The sequence below is a fragment of the Neopelma chrysocephalum genome, unplaced genomic scaffold (genome assembly GCF_003984885.1).
Source record: "Neopelma chrysocephalum unplaced genomic scaffold, ASM398488v2 Primary Assembly neopelma1_91, whole genome shotgun sequence".
NCBI classification, from domain to species: domain Eukaryota; kingdom Metazoa; phylum Chordata; class Aves; order Passeriformes; family Pipridae; genus Neopelma; species Neopelma chrysocephalum.
In genome coordinates this window covers 5,747,855-5,764,111 of record NW_020897753.1, presented here as the reverse complement: position 1 = coordinate 5,764,111, position 16,257 = coordinate 5,747,855, and the positions used below count along the sequence as shown (strand labels likewise).

The 16,257-nt window shown below is 44.5% G+C and overlaps 1 long non-coding RNA gene across 1 annotated transcript; it reads right to left on the bottom strand.

Moving 5' to 3' along the window:
* Positions 1–4,325: 4,325 nt before the first annotated feature.
* Positions 4,326–15,446, bottom strand: LOC113972418. The gene is made up of 3 exons (XR_003535897.1): positions 15,329–15,446; positions 14,954–15,017; positions 4,326–4,457 (listed from the first exon to the last, which is right to left on the bottom strand). It is a non-coding gene; the product is annotated as an uncharacterized LOC113972418 (long non-coding RNA).
* Positions 15,447–16,257: the final 811 nt, after the last annotated feature.

The following is a 16,257-nucleotide window of genomic DNA, read 5'->3' as shown; positions in this document are numbered from 1 at the left end:
CTGCCCACCACAGCACCCTCCCTTGGCTCCTCCCACCCATCCTCCAGGGTGCCTCTGTGTATCTCAGGAATTTCCCTGAGTTCTGCCTTTGTTTTAAAATGCAGAGGGGAAAGTGAATCTCTTCTAACACAGCAGAGCTGCCAGGGCTGTTCTGCTGGGCAGAAGCACAGCTCTTACTGAGGGTTCTGAGTTAAGGAACACCAGGTGAAGCTGCTCTGCGTTAAATCCACATTCCCCATCGAGCTCCAATGGCCACCTGAGCATAAGCAGGGCCACAGTTTGGGTTTTTTAAATAAAGCTGACCTTAGGTAATTAAAGGAATATTTTCCAAGCATTTGGCATCAAAAGTGGGGATAGAGAAGCAGAGTGTGCATTGCCAAAGCAGCCAAATCCATAGGGGGAATGCCATCCTTACACATTTAGTGCTAGACCTGGAATTTAGTGGAATTATGAGTATCTGGGATGCATTCAGTTTGTCCCTGATGTGATTTGCTTCAACTGCAGGGCTTTTATGGATACCATCCCTATTAATCTGCCTCCTAATGAAAATAACTCTAAGTAATTCTTTACTTGGAGTTACAGAGAGTTCAACTGTCTTAATAAAATTAACATGTAAAAATCACTTCCCCAGCAGCCTTTGCTGGCCCTCAATCACAAATATCTCTTCTCTGCTGCTGCACTGCCTGTTTCACCCATCCAGGGAGCATCAGTTTGACCAATTTAATGGAGCTTAAAACCCAGAAAACAAAAGACATTTGTAAAGCCATTTAAAAAGCTGCCATCGACACATTACAATTTGGCTTCTGACTGTTCAGCAGAGATTGATTGCCTAAATAAATGAGTTTATTTTAAAGGCTCTGCACATACCTCTGTATAAAATGAAGTGTGATACCACTTACGCATTACCAACACCTCTGGAATTATTCCTCATTTATCCCCACTGTTATCTGGGTTTTAGATCCAATATTCTATCGCCTGCTGTTATTTTGGTTAATTAAAATGACCTTGGCAAAGCAGAGCATCCACAAATACTTAATGTCACCCTGCTGATCCCTGAATAAGGGAAATAAAGGGACTGTTTGATCTGCCAAAAGCAGATACCAACTTCATTAACACCAGCTTTCAAACACACCACCTCAAATTCTTCCAGCTCCCTTTCTTAAGTGCTATGAACTGTATATTTGGTATAATTTCCCAGCTTGGGTCTACAGACTTAACACTGTTAAGTTTAAACACATAAAACCCCTGTTGTGTTTAATCTCAAGGGCTTTGATGCCCCCCTTAAAAAACTTCTGGAGTTCAGAGAAGCTTCTTTCAGGACATTTCAGTAGTTATTGATATTTTCAGAGCAAACTTTGCTGCCACACATTGACCACTCACCCCTCTGGCTGTTCCTTGGCAGAGGATGATCCAACATCTTCTCACCTCCAGGATCTTTCAGGAAGGGCCCAGGTGGGAGAGGCTCAGCTTAAATAGGCTCTGGTGGGACGAGGTAAATGGTTGCAGCTGGAGCCCTGCCCTGGGAACACCTGGAGACACTGCTGGGAGCAAACACAAGGCAGAGCACAGTCACATAACCCCAAAAGGACACCCCCTAACCCTAAAGGGCTTCCTCAAGAAATAAGATTTGTGAGCAGCTGTACTTCCAGAAGAAGCCCTGATCCTATGGCAGGACGCCTGGGAGAAGTGATCTGATTGAAATATTAGTGATGTGGGCACTGAAGTTCAAAAAAAATCCAGGATAAGGTTGTTTTTCTTCCCAGTGTGTTTTAGTAAAAAAATGGAAGATTATATGTCCTTTTGTAACCTGAGAAATGTTCTAGAATTATTCTGTTTCTGGAGAATTCTTTTGGAAATAGATTTTATGCACAATAAAGTAATAAAGTAATAAAGCATTTTCAGCCCAGGAATGTGTTGAGGGCTGTATGTCTATGATCTCACCAAATCTGGAATGGAAGGTTTTAATAATTGGTCAAAAATAAACATATCACAGGTATTATTTTGATTCCACTGTACGAAAATCAACTTGGTTAATTAATTATAAGGCTTTTAAAGAAGTATTTAGGCTTCTCCAACAGCAGAGACTGAACATGACAGGGTAGAATTCTGCTCAAGAAGGCTGAGCTATGCAGCAAGACACCAAGCAAACATGAAGACCCAGTTTCCAGGGGCTATTTTATTGTATTTTAATAATAATAGAAATATCTCAGAACTTTAAGGTGACAGGAACACTCTGTGCAATCCACTGCCTTCACATTCCCTCCAAGATGGGACCTTTTCCCTCGCAGAAAATAAAATAACAAGTAGGAAGAATGATTGTAACAGGAGGAAGCAAAATAGCAAGAGCAGTCTTGGGCTCTTCTATTTCTGTGTTCAATAAAGCCAAAGCTTTTCTTGTCTGGGGATTCCAGTTCCAAAAAATGAACCATCACTGCCCCCTTCTGTAATCCAAGAAAACTGGAGTCAGCTACCAAAAAATATGTGGAACAGTGGGTAGTTACATACAAACTGACAGTGTTTGTCATACTGAACTGGGCCAATATATTAAACAAAAAGTAATATTTAATTTTTTTCCATATTTATTTCCATGTCTGTATCAGTCTAGAAGAGCCTGGTAAAGATCTAACTTCAAAGAGAAGAAATATGGAATAAATACAGTGGAATTTATTGATTTAATAGTTTGTATATGAGACAGAATCATGTCCATTTTTGAATTTATTAAAACGCTTCCAGAAATTTCCAGCATCCATTGAAATGTCATTTGAGGCTCTTGGCTAATACAAACCAACCTCTTCATACAGTTTTCAAAGAAATTATGTGCAAAGTTGCTGTTAAATTGTCCCACACTCCAGGGAAAGTGGGAAATCCCTGACTGGGTAACATTTCCAGAAGGAACCTGGAGATACTCACCCACATCAACTGCACATTTTCCCAGGTCCTGCAATCCATCCTGAACCATCACACAAACCTTTCCCATACAGTGACATCTCTGGGCACCCACTCCTGCTTTAAGCCTCCTCTGGTGAGTACTTTTTTCAGCTACAACCAACACACTGTCAAGGTTCTCATCTCCTGAAAGCAAAAAAAAAAGTGAGCTCACCAAACTGAAGGTTTGCGATTTTAAAACAGACTTGAAATCTAAGAATATTTTCTTTGTTGAAAGCAGGCAGCAGCCTTTAACTCTGTGGGCTGAAATCTGGAATTGTGGCTGAAATCTGGGATTACCAAAGCCTGCAGGTTTTGATAATTCCTTGGGGAGTAAACTGGTGGATTTGAATAGATCTTACAGGGGTTTTCCTTCCAGTGGAAACTCTTCTCTCTCATCATTGCCTCCTCTGCTGCTGGAAAGGATGTTCCACTAAATGATGGTTGGATATGAAAAGGCAGGAGGAATCAAACTTCACGTGCCCACAGCTGATCAGAAAGTGGAAGGAGCTCGTTCTATAACTACCTCTGTGGGAAAAGGCACAAGTGTTGAATTGTACCCAAATACAGATATCCTGGGGAACAGGGGCAAGTTCCCAATTGTGCTGACTCGCCCTCTCCAGGCAGAGTGTTCTTTATGGTGCTGCAGTGCAGGGAAGAGAAATCTTAGTAACAGTTCTGAACTGCTAAGCCAAGAGAGCAGAACTGTCTGAGTGATGAGATTCTTATACACAGACATACAAGGAGTCATAGATTTCTTTTGCCACATTAAATAAACACACTGGGGCTGCAAGAGTCTCTGGTAAGAGCCATTCCTCACCCAGCACAGCTTCGTGAGCCAGAGCTGATTTATGCTGCAGGGCAGATGAACACGTAGGTATGTTTGGAAAGCTGAGCCAGGCCCTCACACTTTAATTGCTTTGAACTGCCCCATGATTTTTTATTTTATTTCAACACTGCAACACTGGAAGTGTAACACAAATACCATCCTCTCTTACTGCCAGCCTGATTCAGGGGGGTGGGAGCAGCTCAGTCTCAGTCATTACTGCTGGCAAGGCCACAGATACTCTAATTTATAAGAAAACAACTGTCTTCTGGTTCTGGAAATACTGCCAAGCAAACTTGTGCATCTCAGACTACTGGCACTGGGGAAGGGAGTAGAAGGCTGAGGGCTGTACAGGGCCTAGGAAGGAAAGGGAAATATGGGAGAAATAATGCTCGGGAAAGTCCCACTGGAAGAGAAATGAGTGTGACAGAGGCACGAATGGCTCCCACCAGGGAATGGAAGTCAAAAACTCCAGAAGCTCTTTGCATCCCTACACAAGGTGCTGGGAGATGAATAATAATGTCTCTATCAGCTGATGAAGTCAGGCACAGAGTCCTTTTCTCACCTCCAGCAGCCCCAGAAGCACAGCATGGCCACACACGGACCCACACATGGATAGACAGCGCCGTGTCCAGGCTGGGGAACCACTGAACTCACTCCAGTGCTCAAGGAACAAAACACCCAGTTTTGTAAAGCACTTCCAACCCTGTTTAAAGATGAGAAAAGCAACATATCTGACATAATGAATAAGAAAACATAACAGACATCAAGTGTCGATTTGTGAAGGTGCTCAGCTTGGATTAGCTGTGTGATTGCTATTAAAATTTACTCTGGTTTTGGCCAAGTTCCTCCTCACACTCACTTTTACAGCACACCCCTAAAGTCATTTTTCCTGGCTGTGAACACAATACTACAAGCTGAGGACTAGGTAATGATGCAGGAAACATTCTCTCTGCAACCAGTTTCAAGTGAAACCACCAGGCAGCTGCTCCCAGGCACCTCAGAACTGCCTCACTTAGGGCAGGCAAAGAGTGAGCTCCAGGCACAGTCTGTAGCAGATGGGAGGGGAGTTGTGCATCTGAGATTCCCCCAGGACAATCCAACAGCAGCTCTGTGGCTCATTGCCCCATCTTTTTACGGAATTGTCTCAGAAATTATTCCCTGGACACCCCATTGTCTCATTAGGGACCAGCAAGGGCTGAGCAACTTCCCTCCTGTGCAAAAACACAACCCTGGTAAAGTCACTGTGGCTCCATCTGGGCAAGAGCTGCAGCTCAGAGAGACTCTGGATTGGGTTTTGCAGTCCCAGGATGGCACCAGCCCACGGATCCATGAGCAGCCATGGCTGTCCCTGGGCTTGGGAAAGCCAAATGAGCCCCTGGTGCTGCTCATGGATCACAAACCCTCCCCTTGAAACCTGGGCCAGCATTTGCTGTAACTTCCAATCACACAAACAGCCACAGGGAGGGAGCTGCAAACACACAGAGCATCATTCCCACACAGCATTCCTGCATTTCCCACTTTCAGGGGGGATGTCTGTAAATTAAAATGAGCCCTTCTGCTGCGGTGCTGGCACTTGTATTTATTTATATTTATTATATATTGTTAGGCAATCAAATAATTTGCTGTCAGCCCCATTTGCAGCGTGTGTGAGAGGTCTGCACAGTGATTTGACTGTGCTGTAGAAGTGCCCATGAGAAATCACCAACCAAACAAGTTCCACTCCCCAAGGAAGGCCCAAACCAGGCAGAGACAAAGGCAGAGCGATGAGAGAGGGGATGTCAAGTGGCCCTTTGGGAAATAGGAGTGTTTAGGCAATAATTAATCACACCCCTCACTTTAGCATAATATTAAGCCCTTGTTCAGTGTATAAAAATGCCTCTGTCTGAATGAGGTGACAGGAGTCACTTGATCAGTGAAACTCTGTTTCATGAAAGCTGAGAGATTCTACAGGGACTACAGACATTAACATTTTTGATATGTGCAGGCCAAACTCCCTTCTAGGTGGAGCAAACTTGATATTTTTGATCTGAAACCTGGAGAGTTTCAGGTCAGTATTTAAAAAAAGAGTAGCCTTGGGTTTATTTCAGTCTGAAGTAAAAATAAATCTGGAAATCATGACACTTGTTGCAAAACAGAATTGTTATTCCTTCTGCCAACTCTGATATCAAAGACAGGCAGCCACGGATGACTGGGGAGTTTTCCCATCTCCATAAATCCTTGTGACATTGATCTACTCACAACTATTGACTGTGGGTTTTTAGATGATATTTAAAAATGATGCTGGTTGCCTTGACATAAAGTGGCACTGCCCATGTCAAGGTATTTTCATATTCAAAGTCCAGCAAGAAATCCCTGAAATTCATCAATTAATGTTTTTCTTCATTGGAAGCTTCTGGGAATATTAAAAACTGTTATTTCTTACTTGAAAGATGCTCCCACCCTCTGCATCCCAGGGCAAGGGTGACCAGAACTCAACTCAAGACACAAGTGGTATTTAAATACTTCTGCTGAGTTCCTTTGTGCATCCCTTACATTGTGCTCAATAGAGCAGGGATAAGAAATGGAACAAAAGAAAAGATTATTTCCTATTCCATTACAGACTTCAAAGGCAGTAGATGTGTTGTGTCCATAAAAAGACACAAGTACATTCTCAAAAGGAAGAAATTGGATAAGCACAAGTTATGGTCAGGAAATGTGGATAGAAAATGACCCAGTCTGGGCTATAATACCTGTGCTCTGTCTCTTAAAACCAAAGAAAGCATCTAATTCAATGCTTTCAATACTCAAAATGGATTCTTTAAGGGGGTTTGCTTGTTTTCTTGTGCCATTCTTCTGTAGAAACCCTCAGCTACTCACAGAATTCCAGTAAGTCCAGAACAACCTAATAAAAATTACCGATCATAAAAATCTAAGAAAAATGTTCTCAAGTTTTTCTCTTTTTTCACAGACTGCAGAACTGACTGATTTTATGAAAGGCATCAAAACACTGCATCAATAGCTACCGAATCATTCCTACTTGAACTAATTTCTAAATTGCCTTCCAAACCTGTAGGCTGTTGGTAAGGACTAAGCAAGGCCCAAACAAACAAGAAGGAAAGGAGGAAGGCACCACAGACACTAAAACCCCACTGAAGACCCCTCTCTGCTCGCTTCATTTGCTCCTCCTCAGAGCAGGAGCTGTTGCCATCCCGGGCTGTTTTTTTGCCTTGACTTGCCTGAAGTAGATTGTGCTGAAATGTTCTTAGAATGCCAAGTATCTGCTCTTTTTAAAAGAGTGAGTTCACGGGAGTAGAACATTCCAACATGTCACTGGATTATAAAACAAACCCAGCCATTAGCAGGAGGTTCTCTGAGGGCTTTCTGTGCTCACTTGAGCAGACTCTGAGCACTCCCTGCAGGACTGAGGAACCCGGGGGTAGTTTGGTTATTTTCCATCGAGTTCCCTTCCCCCTTTCGTGCTGATGAGCTGCAAATCCTGCCCGGATGCCCAAGTGCCCTCGTGCCTCTGCTGGGCTCTGCTGTGACTGAAAGCAAACAGAGGGCAGAGCCCCCCTGGCAGCTTTCCCTTGGCTGCAGTGAGCAGGACAATGTTCTGTTGGGTGGGCAAACAGCCAGGGAGACTGACAGCACAACCTCTGCTGCTCTGGGAGAAACTCGGATTGGAAAAACCTCCAAATAATGGCTCTGAATCACAATTATTTCTATTGTCTGCACAAAGACAACAGAGATATAATCTGCTTTATTCTGGCTCCTTTCCTTCAAAATTACAGCAGGGATCCCCTTACCCTGAAAACTGATTCGAAAGTCTCTGGAACGGATCCAAATCCAACGCACCTTTCAAGATGGGAAAGTTTCCTGTCAGAGTCCAGTGGGAAAAGCTGGGGGAAAGGTTTTAAAAATCATTAATCCTTGAGAGCTTCTGAAATCTCCTTACTTACATCACTGGGGTATTTTGAAAGCCCAGAACCAAACGAGGAAGTGCAGGCCAGAACTGCAGGCAGGACCTCAATATTGCAGCAAATACTCACATGGAGAGATGGGCAGATTTGCCCAGATATTGTATTTTTGTTCTAAAGGAAGCAGAGCACAGACCACATTTTCTGCAGGGGCTTCACCATCATTTGGCCTGCACTTCTGACTGATGAATGGCATCCTGTAAACGAGTACAGTTGTGTAAACGAGTATATTTGTACACTCTGTAAAATTATATACCTTAAAAATACAGAACAGCAAAGCCTGATTCCAGAGCGCTGCTTTATGATGGCAAACAGAGTCCTCTAGTGGCCTGTGCCTGCCATAGTATGAAAAGCAGTCAACAATTTAGGGAAGAGTGAATGATCTGAAACGTGACCTCACAAGAAATAAATCTTAGTCCAAAGCTAATAACGATCAGAGAAAATTTTCCCCATGGGTGTCCATGAGATGTATCATGTCAGACTTCGGAAAACACCCTCCAAAGCAGGATCACGGACAGAGAAAAAGCTGAGGAGGGAAACAAGTGGAAAAAATAATTAATGTAAACTTCCCAAGAAAAGCAAGGGGAGGATGAGGAAGCTTTGCCAAAGTACATATTAAAGGAGCTCATGAAAACATGCCAAGAGAGAGGGGAAAAATGGGATACCAGGAAGAGTAAACAGAATACAGGTGTGCTGGCAGTGGGACCTGGCCCACACTAAGTTGACAAGATTACAGGTCTTCATAAAAAAAATAATGTAGATAATTTGGCACAGTAGATAAATAAAATAGGGATGGATGTGTTGGTGACACAGGGATAGCTGTGTTGGTGAAATAGGGATGGATGTGTTGGGGAAATAGGGATGGATGGGTTGGTACCAGTTTTGCAGCTGCTTTTATTCAAACCAAGAATTCCCCTATTTATACAAAAAATATAAAACGAATATTCCTTCATTCCTTTTGTAGGAAATCGATTAATATCTCATGATTGTAATAAATTAATAATTACAATTAAGTTGTGTAAAATAACCAACTCTTTCTCTGCAGATGTTAAAATTTCTTAGTGGTATCAATATGCAAATGGCATCAGAGCATTCCTAAATTATCCACTGTATATCCTGCCATCTGCTCTCCACACTCCCAGATCTTAAGCAGTGCTCTGGCAAAGGTACATAACCAGCCCCAGCAGTTCCCAAGGCAGGTTTGGGTGGTCCTGGTACCAGCCAGTTCCCAGCACTGCCATTAAAGGCTTATCTCGGGAAAGCACTTGGAAAAACCTGTTCTCCCTTTAAAGAAGAACCTCATCAGTCAGAGCTGGGGGGGTCACCTGTCATGACCATCAGCTTCCCCCTCTCTCCAGCATCCCCAGCCCTACCTCTGCAGAGTCAGAGCATGAAAAGATAAGTTCCATATGCAAAAATTCCAGAGTCAAACCTTGCCTGGCTCTGCTTGGAGATGCATCTTCAAATTTCAACCCCTACACCTGACTTTTCCACTCAGTGCTGGCCTGGCTTTTATCAGCTTTGCCACTTGTGCTTCACACACCTCTCACAAAAGCATTGCTGAACTTAGTGACAGGGCATAAAACAAAGTTTGAAAAGATCCCACCTTTCATATGGAGGGGGAAATGACTCCCTTTGAACACGATGTCAGCCTCACACGAGGTAATGGATTAGTGCAGAGTGCTCCAACCAGGATTTGGTTTCCTATTTTGACATGTGTAAAAAGCTTCCAAAACACTGAAAGCTGCTGTGTCTGAGCCAATGCAGAGCTGGGAGCCCAACAAGTCTCTGGAGGTACAACCTGGGAGGTGATTTCAGGCATCAGTGTCAAACTGGCAAAGATGTACAACAACCTGGGACAAAAAATGCTACGAAAATGGTTAACCCACCATCCAGCAAAGGCAGGAATGCAAATTAAGTTTTCAAATTGCTGTAATTTCATGCAGACACTGTTCACATTGGAAAGAAGCCTAGATCAGTAACAGCCCTAATTTTTATTAATAGTAGTAGTTCTGCTGAACCTCAGTTTCATGAAGAGAGGTGATCCAGAAGGTAAAGACAGGACATTTCCTATAATCCTGCAGAGCTTCTGAGCCACAGTGGATGTGTAACTGGCCAGGACCAGAGATCCAGCTGATTCTGGGAGCTGAGGAAGTGACTATCACAGCAAAACACTTCTCTGTGGAAGGATCTGAGGGGCTCAGTAGCCTCTGCACCCCTGAGGATAAGGTCTGCTGGGATTCCCTGTGGGACCATCACCAGATTGACATCACATTTCTACCAACATTTCTAATGACAGGAGAGTTCCTGCTTTCTTAGGGACAAGTCACAGCCCTCCTTCCAACCATTAGCACTGATTCCCATCCTCTGGGTGCCATCCAGAAGGACAATAGGATCTGGGAGCATATGGCTCTCTCAGAGCAAGAAAAAGACAGGATTTCTAGTTGTCACACTCTGAAATGATGGAACTGGAAGTGTCAAGTGCATTTTACTCACTGCTGGCTATAAAAATCCAAGTATCCTCAGTGCTCCATGAGATCCAACTGCCATTATCCAAACGTGGTTCTTTTCCAGCCAAAGTTCCTACAACTGCAGCTCCTGATCATGTGACCACCTGCCTAACACTGCAAGTGCAGAGAAGGTTTTCTTTCTCTGTCTCCCAGCAATTCACTCACCTTCCTGTCCCCTGGTTTTCCCTTTCGAACGTTCGCTCCCTTCTCCCACGAGGTCCATCTGCCCCTCTCAGTCCCTGGAGAAGCTGCCCCATCAGCCTCCTGCAGGCAAGGCTGTGACATAAAAACAACAGGTACTATTTTAGCATGAAGAACAGAGTTAAAACCCTACATCTGCCTGGCCAGAGCAGCTGGTAGTCTTTGCTTAAAGACCCCAGTTTCTCAGTCATGGTGGGTCCTCAAAGCAGAGCTAGAACAGGGTCCATACTATATTTAAAGATAATGCTCACAATCCCAGAGGAATTTTTGAACTCAAGTGTCTAAAACTGAACTCTTGGCTCTTCTTCGAGAAAACCATATTGCTTTTCACATTCACTGAGCAGCCACAAAGCAGCAGAAGGTGGTTGTGCTCAGCAGTGTTTGGATAAAACCAAATGCCATGTGTCCTTCCATGTGCTCATGAGGTCCTCTCACAGTCCTAATTGAGACTGTGGGCATAATCCAAATGCAAGTCATAACCATAACAATTTAATTAGAATTATTAAATCCAAAGAGCCAGAAGGACCTAATTAAATAAGCAGCTTGGTTTGTGAGCAGAGACATTCTTCAGATCACCGCAGTCATAAAATTCTCACTGTGCAAAATTATGAGTTGTTGTTTGATAACAATCAATAGAAGAGGCCATTGAACAAACACCTTCTGACTTGTTTTCCAAACCATCACACCGGTCCCAGGAGTTCACCAGGCAGATATAAATAATGATGTAATTGTGTTCCCACAGTCTGTTACTGGTATCTAAATAAGCACTGACATGATTAAACTAACTTCTCCTTGGCCACATTTCAGGGAGAAGTTTCTCCTGCCACAGGACTGGAAATGCAGCAGCACAGCCCTGGGATCTGATGGCCCTGACACGGCACACATGGATGTGAGTGTGACTGGCAGGTGCCCCACTGTGCTCCTTCAGCCACTGTGGTGGTTTGGAGTCCCCCAGGGGAGACACTACAGCAATCAGGAAAATATTTAAGGGATGCATTAGGAATTTTCAGTACATTTGGGATGAGCAAATGGGATCACGAGATGCGGAATTTCCATTTGCTGCTCTCTCACCCCGTGACCTCATTTCTGCCTTTACCCATTTTGCACCTCGGACTCTTTGCTGAGCTGCACTGCCCCAAACGCATCACTGCAACGGGATATCCATGGATAAAACGTGGTATCCATGCACACACACAGAACCACACAAACGCAGCAAAAACTCTGAGGGGAATGTTCCTGGAGCCTCGTTCCCAGCGATTCCCCCTGCGAGCAGCAGATGGCATCCCTACCGCCATTCCAGCTCACACTGCAAGGCAGCTCCTGCTGCTGCTCCAGCCCCACAGCCTGCACAGAGCCTGCCCAGAGCCTGCCCTTGAACACCTCTCCCGGCTTTCTGGGGTTATCCATCACTCCAGGTAAGCTCAGCCTGCCCGCTGGAGTCTGCTGCGGTCCCCAGCCAGTGCCCACCTGAGCTTTGTAAAATCCCTTCCCATGGTGAAAGCCTGAATGGAAACACCTCGTGGATGGACATCCAGTCACTCCGTGGCTGGAGGTTCACACTCCCTGTAAGGAAGGCAATTTGCAACCACAATTATCCTAATCCAAATGCTTTCAGCGCTGCAGGGCTTTAGGCTCGCTCACTTGGAATTTAACTATGTGATTTGTCAGATGGAGGCAGCCCTTGCTTTGTGGAAACTTTGAACTCTGGTCTTTGGTGTCAACCTGCGCTGTTTCCTCCCTTTGAAAGAAGAAAGGTGTCCTGGGTGATATGTCTTAGCCTGGAAATGATTTTTGAGTGATGTTTTCCTGCAAAGAAAACAAGCAATTGTCTGCATATCCCATCCTCAGCCCCTTCATCTGCTGCTCCTCGTACAGTCACTTCCACAAGCACAGAATACAAAGGAGAATAAAAGGGTTTGCTGTTTCCTCATACAAATGTATAGAACACAAAACTACACCTGGCAGAGAGAAGCAAATCCTCTTCCTTGGCATTAGGACCCACATTTCAGTATCTGATTTATGCCCTATTTCTTCCAGGTGTCGACTGAGGTAAACTTTGCCCATTTCAGTTCAGTTGCAGAAAGAAACAAAAATAAATTCAACTTTCCCCTGCAGTTTCTGTAATATCTTCCGGTATAATTAGGATTTCTATTGGGGTTTTATAAAGGAGAGCAAAACTGAGGACAACTCAGTTGTAACTTGCTGTCTGGACTGGCTGCCCCGTGTTCTGAGGCTCATGGCACATAAAGCCCCCCTGCCAAAGCAGGGGAAGTTTTCTGTAACCAGAAAAAACATATCTGAGAGCAACAATATTTATTTTCCACACTCCATTAGTAGCCCAGAAGCAATTCAAGCATGTTACTAGAAACTGAACCCAGCTAATTAAAAATAATGTTCCAAAGCTCCGCTGATGTGTTTTGCATCTGGAGCTGGCTTCTGCAAACAAACATACACAAAACCAAGGACAAATCACAATAAATCTAAGCAGACAGGTACAAGCAAATTGGTCTCTGGAAGTGACACGTCTCTCTGCTTAAATGTCTACCACAAATCCCAAGGAGACGTGGTAGGATTTAATCTAATTGGGTTTGCCACTTCCCTGCAGCTTAATGTGAGAATAACGGCAATTATATATGACTGTACTTAGCTCAGTACCAAAAACCCATTTATTAGGCTATTAGAACCTATAGAAACCAGGGGGTTGAGATCATTTGGATGTGCTGGTTACACACTTGGCCTGCTACTTGTTTTGTGGTTACAGTTTCCAAATTGCCACTGATGAGGTGGTGGTAGGAAAGCAGATGCAGTTAAGCGCTGGAATGGATGGCTCAGAATCCATAATGGCACCTTATATGTTGGCTCAGCCCTCCACAAACCTCATAATGTTCAGCAGGAGACTGGGAAACCAAGGGGTTGCAGAGGTTCAGAAATGTGTTCATCATAAAGCAAAGCCCCTCTGCCTGTGTGGGGCCCCACAGAGTTGGCACTGCAAGGCACAGAGATCTAAAGAGAATTATGTTTAAGGCCAGTGTTATGGGGCAACTGAGAGAAGGGCCTCCAGCCTTCCAGCCCTGCAGCATTTCAGAGGGTGCAATTAGCAAGAAAAGCAAGGAAAGCCACTGGGACATCCCAAATAAATGTGGTGTCTCTGCTCTCCCACCTGTTCTGCCCAGGCCAGGAGCAGTGAGTGCTGTTCTCACCCCGGAGCTCAGCACGAGGGAGCTGCACAGCCCTGTCCTTTAAGCCTCTGTCAGCTCTTACAGCCACAATAAAACTCTCCTTGCCAAGCAGATGTTTGTAAATGAGGCAGTAAACTCTCACCATTTCCTTTTTTTTCTAAACCATTCTGAGTGCTGGGATAAAGGTGGATTATTTTGGAAGGCTGGAAAGCTTCACCTCCAGTGAACTCTTCCAGCGTTCACCAACTGGGGGCACAAACAACCAAGGGTTCCTTCAGCTCACCCGTGTTACAGTGAGGGCCTGAGTGTGGGGGAGGATTCAGGGGCTGCTTGTGACCTGTCAGACATCACTCAAGAGGTTTTGGGGCCGTATTCAATATGTACATTTGGTTTAGGAAACCAGATTTAAATACGTGAGCCTTACATTGTGCACCTGGGATTATGAAGGCTTGATTTGGTCCCAACAAACTGGGTGACCATGGAGCTGGGAATGCAGCTTTGTGTGCCCTGTCCAGTTTACCCTTCCTGATAGCTGAGATGTTGATAACCTTCATAATGGTCTGGGTTACACATAATTTTAAAGAGCTTTCTCTTTCAGTGGCTCAACTCTGATCCAAACAGAGAACTATCACAAATTAACAGAATATTAGTTCATGTCCCTGTCCAACTGTTGCAAAATTTTACTGTGAAAATCTTCTCTGGAAAGTGAATGAAATTAAACCCAGTTATGGGCATTAATTTTTTTTGTAAGACAACAGCAAACAGAAAGGATTATTCGGCAAAATTTTATCCTCTGCCTGCCTTTGATGGCAGCACAGTCCCTGGGATTCCCTCAGAGAAACGCCAAGTTCAAACACCTGGATGTGGGAGGTGCAGCTTCCCTGGGCAAAAAGGGGGTTTGAGAATACACACCTTGAAAAGCCAAAAAATCCTATGCCTTCTGAGATAACTATTTAATGAAAAGTTATGTTTCACATGCTCATATCAGAGTGAGTAGGAGGTGGGTGACCAAGTATTTCCCGAGAAAACCTTTAAATTGTAACTCCAATGGGGATACACTAAAACACTTCTGACTCCCGGGAAGACACATCATGCAGCATTACCTTTAGAGACACAGGAATTATCAGGATGGGCTCTCAAATGGCTGTAATACATCACACCACAGCAAATTCACTGCACTGCACAACCTGATGCCACATGACAAAGTGTGACAACTGATCTGTATCACTTAGGAGAGACTGTCGAGATGTGCTGAATATTTTCTAAAGTGCCATCAGAAAACATATGTTTCCGAGGGGTAATGATACAGTGGGTCTGAATAACTCATAAAAATTATGAATGAAGTGTTCTCACCTTCATTTGACCTTTTTTACTTCTCCAGCAGACAGAGCTCGATGTGTGGCACAGCAGAAAACATCTGAAGAGGAGACAGATGATAATAAGGAGCTGTTAAGAGATGCTCACTCCACTGGCTCTATTAGTTCAGCTTGTTTGCACAGAGAGAATTTCCCTGCACGTGTGAACATGAGCAGAGATCAATAAAGGGAAATATCCAGGCTGATCCTTTCTCAGCCTGAACTCCTCCAAACAAGATGCACACCCCCAGAGAAATGTGTGGCTGGGAACACTCCACCTCAGGCTGAAGTCACGTTACAAAGATATCTGGATGTTTTCACTCTCATTTTCCTGTCTCCCCCACCTACAGCCAAGGTTTGCTGGGCTACTCACCTTGCCAGAGATCAGGAGAGATCTGACTTGCATGTGAAAATGTGGCTGCTTCTCGTGCTTTTCAAATGCTGAAAGGAGAGCAATATTTTTCAAATGTCAAATGACACACACATGGGGCATAAAACATAGAAAAAGAGAGTTTGGTCAATCAAAACAAAACCCCTTCTGTCCATAGTGCAGTAACCCAGCCTGGCAGGACTGGTTTACATGCCCTCAGCCTGTCACAGGACAGGGGCAGTGCCTCAGTCTGAGGCTTTATGACCTGTCTGCTCACACCTCCCACCTGTCCAGTCTTTATTTCCCTTTGTCCCCTGTGGGCACTGAGTGTTCACCACATCTGCGTGCAGGATTTGGGCAGCTGGGAACGTCTGGTGGTCTAAGAGCCTTTGCCAGCTTTGGGAGTGTCTCTGTTCCTTTCCCTTCCATGGCACCTGGGTCAGGTCCTCACTGACTGGACTGCCAGTCTATCCCAGGGAAAGCTCTCAAAGCTCTCTCACTTCTGTAAATGCAAGATCCAAGACCAACCTGACACCAGCTGGGAGTTATCTCCAGTGGTCACCAGGATTCACAGCCCTGATGTGCCCTCTTATCTTTGACATTAAGGCCCAGGGCACTTTTCAGGGCATAGATTTTCTGAGGCATTTCAGAGCCTCCTTGTCTTACTCTGCAGCACCTCCCTCACTCCCCTGCCAAGGCCTGGGGAATGAAGAATGTGCAGCATTTTGGGAAAGCGGGTTTCACATGCTCTGCTAAACAATCTCAACAGATGCTGCTAAGGAGGCTGAAAAGTGATTTTCACCAAGCTATAAATTCCCTCCCAGTCTGGCCTGTGGTCTCCAGACAGAGCCACAGCTACACACAAACCCATGGGAAGGATCCAGGTCCACACTGGGAGTCCTCCAAGTAACTCAGTGGGGAATTCCATTTGG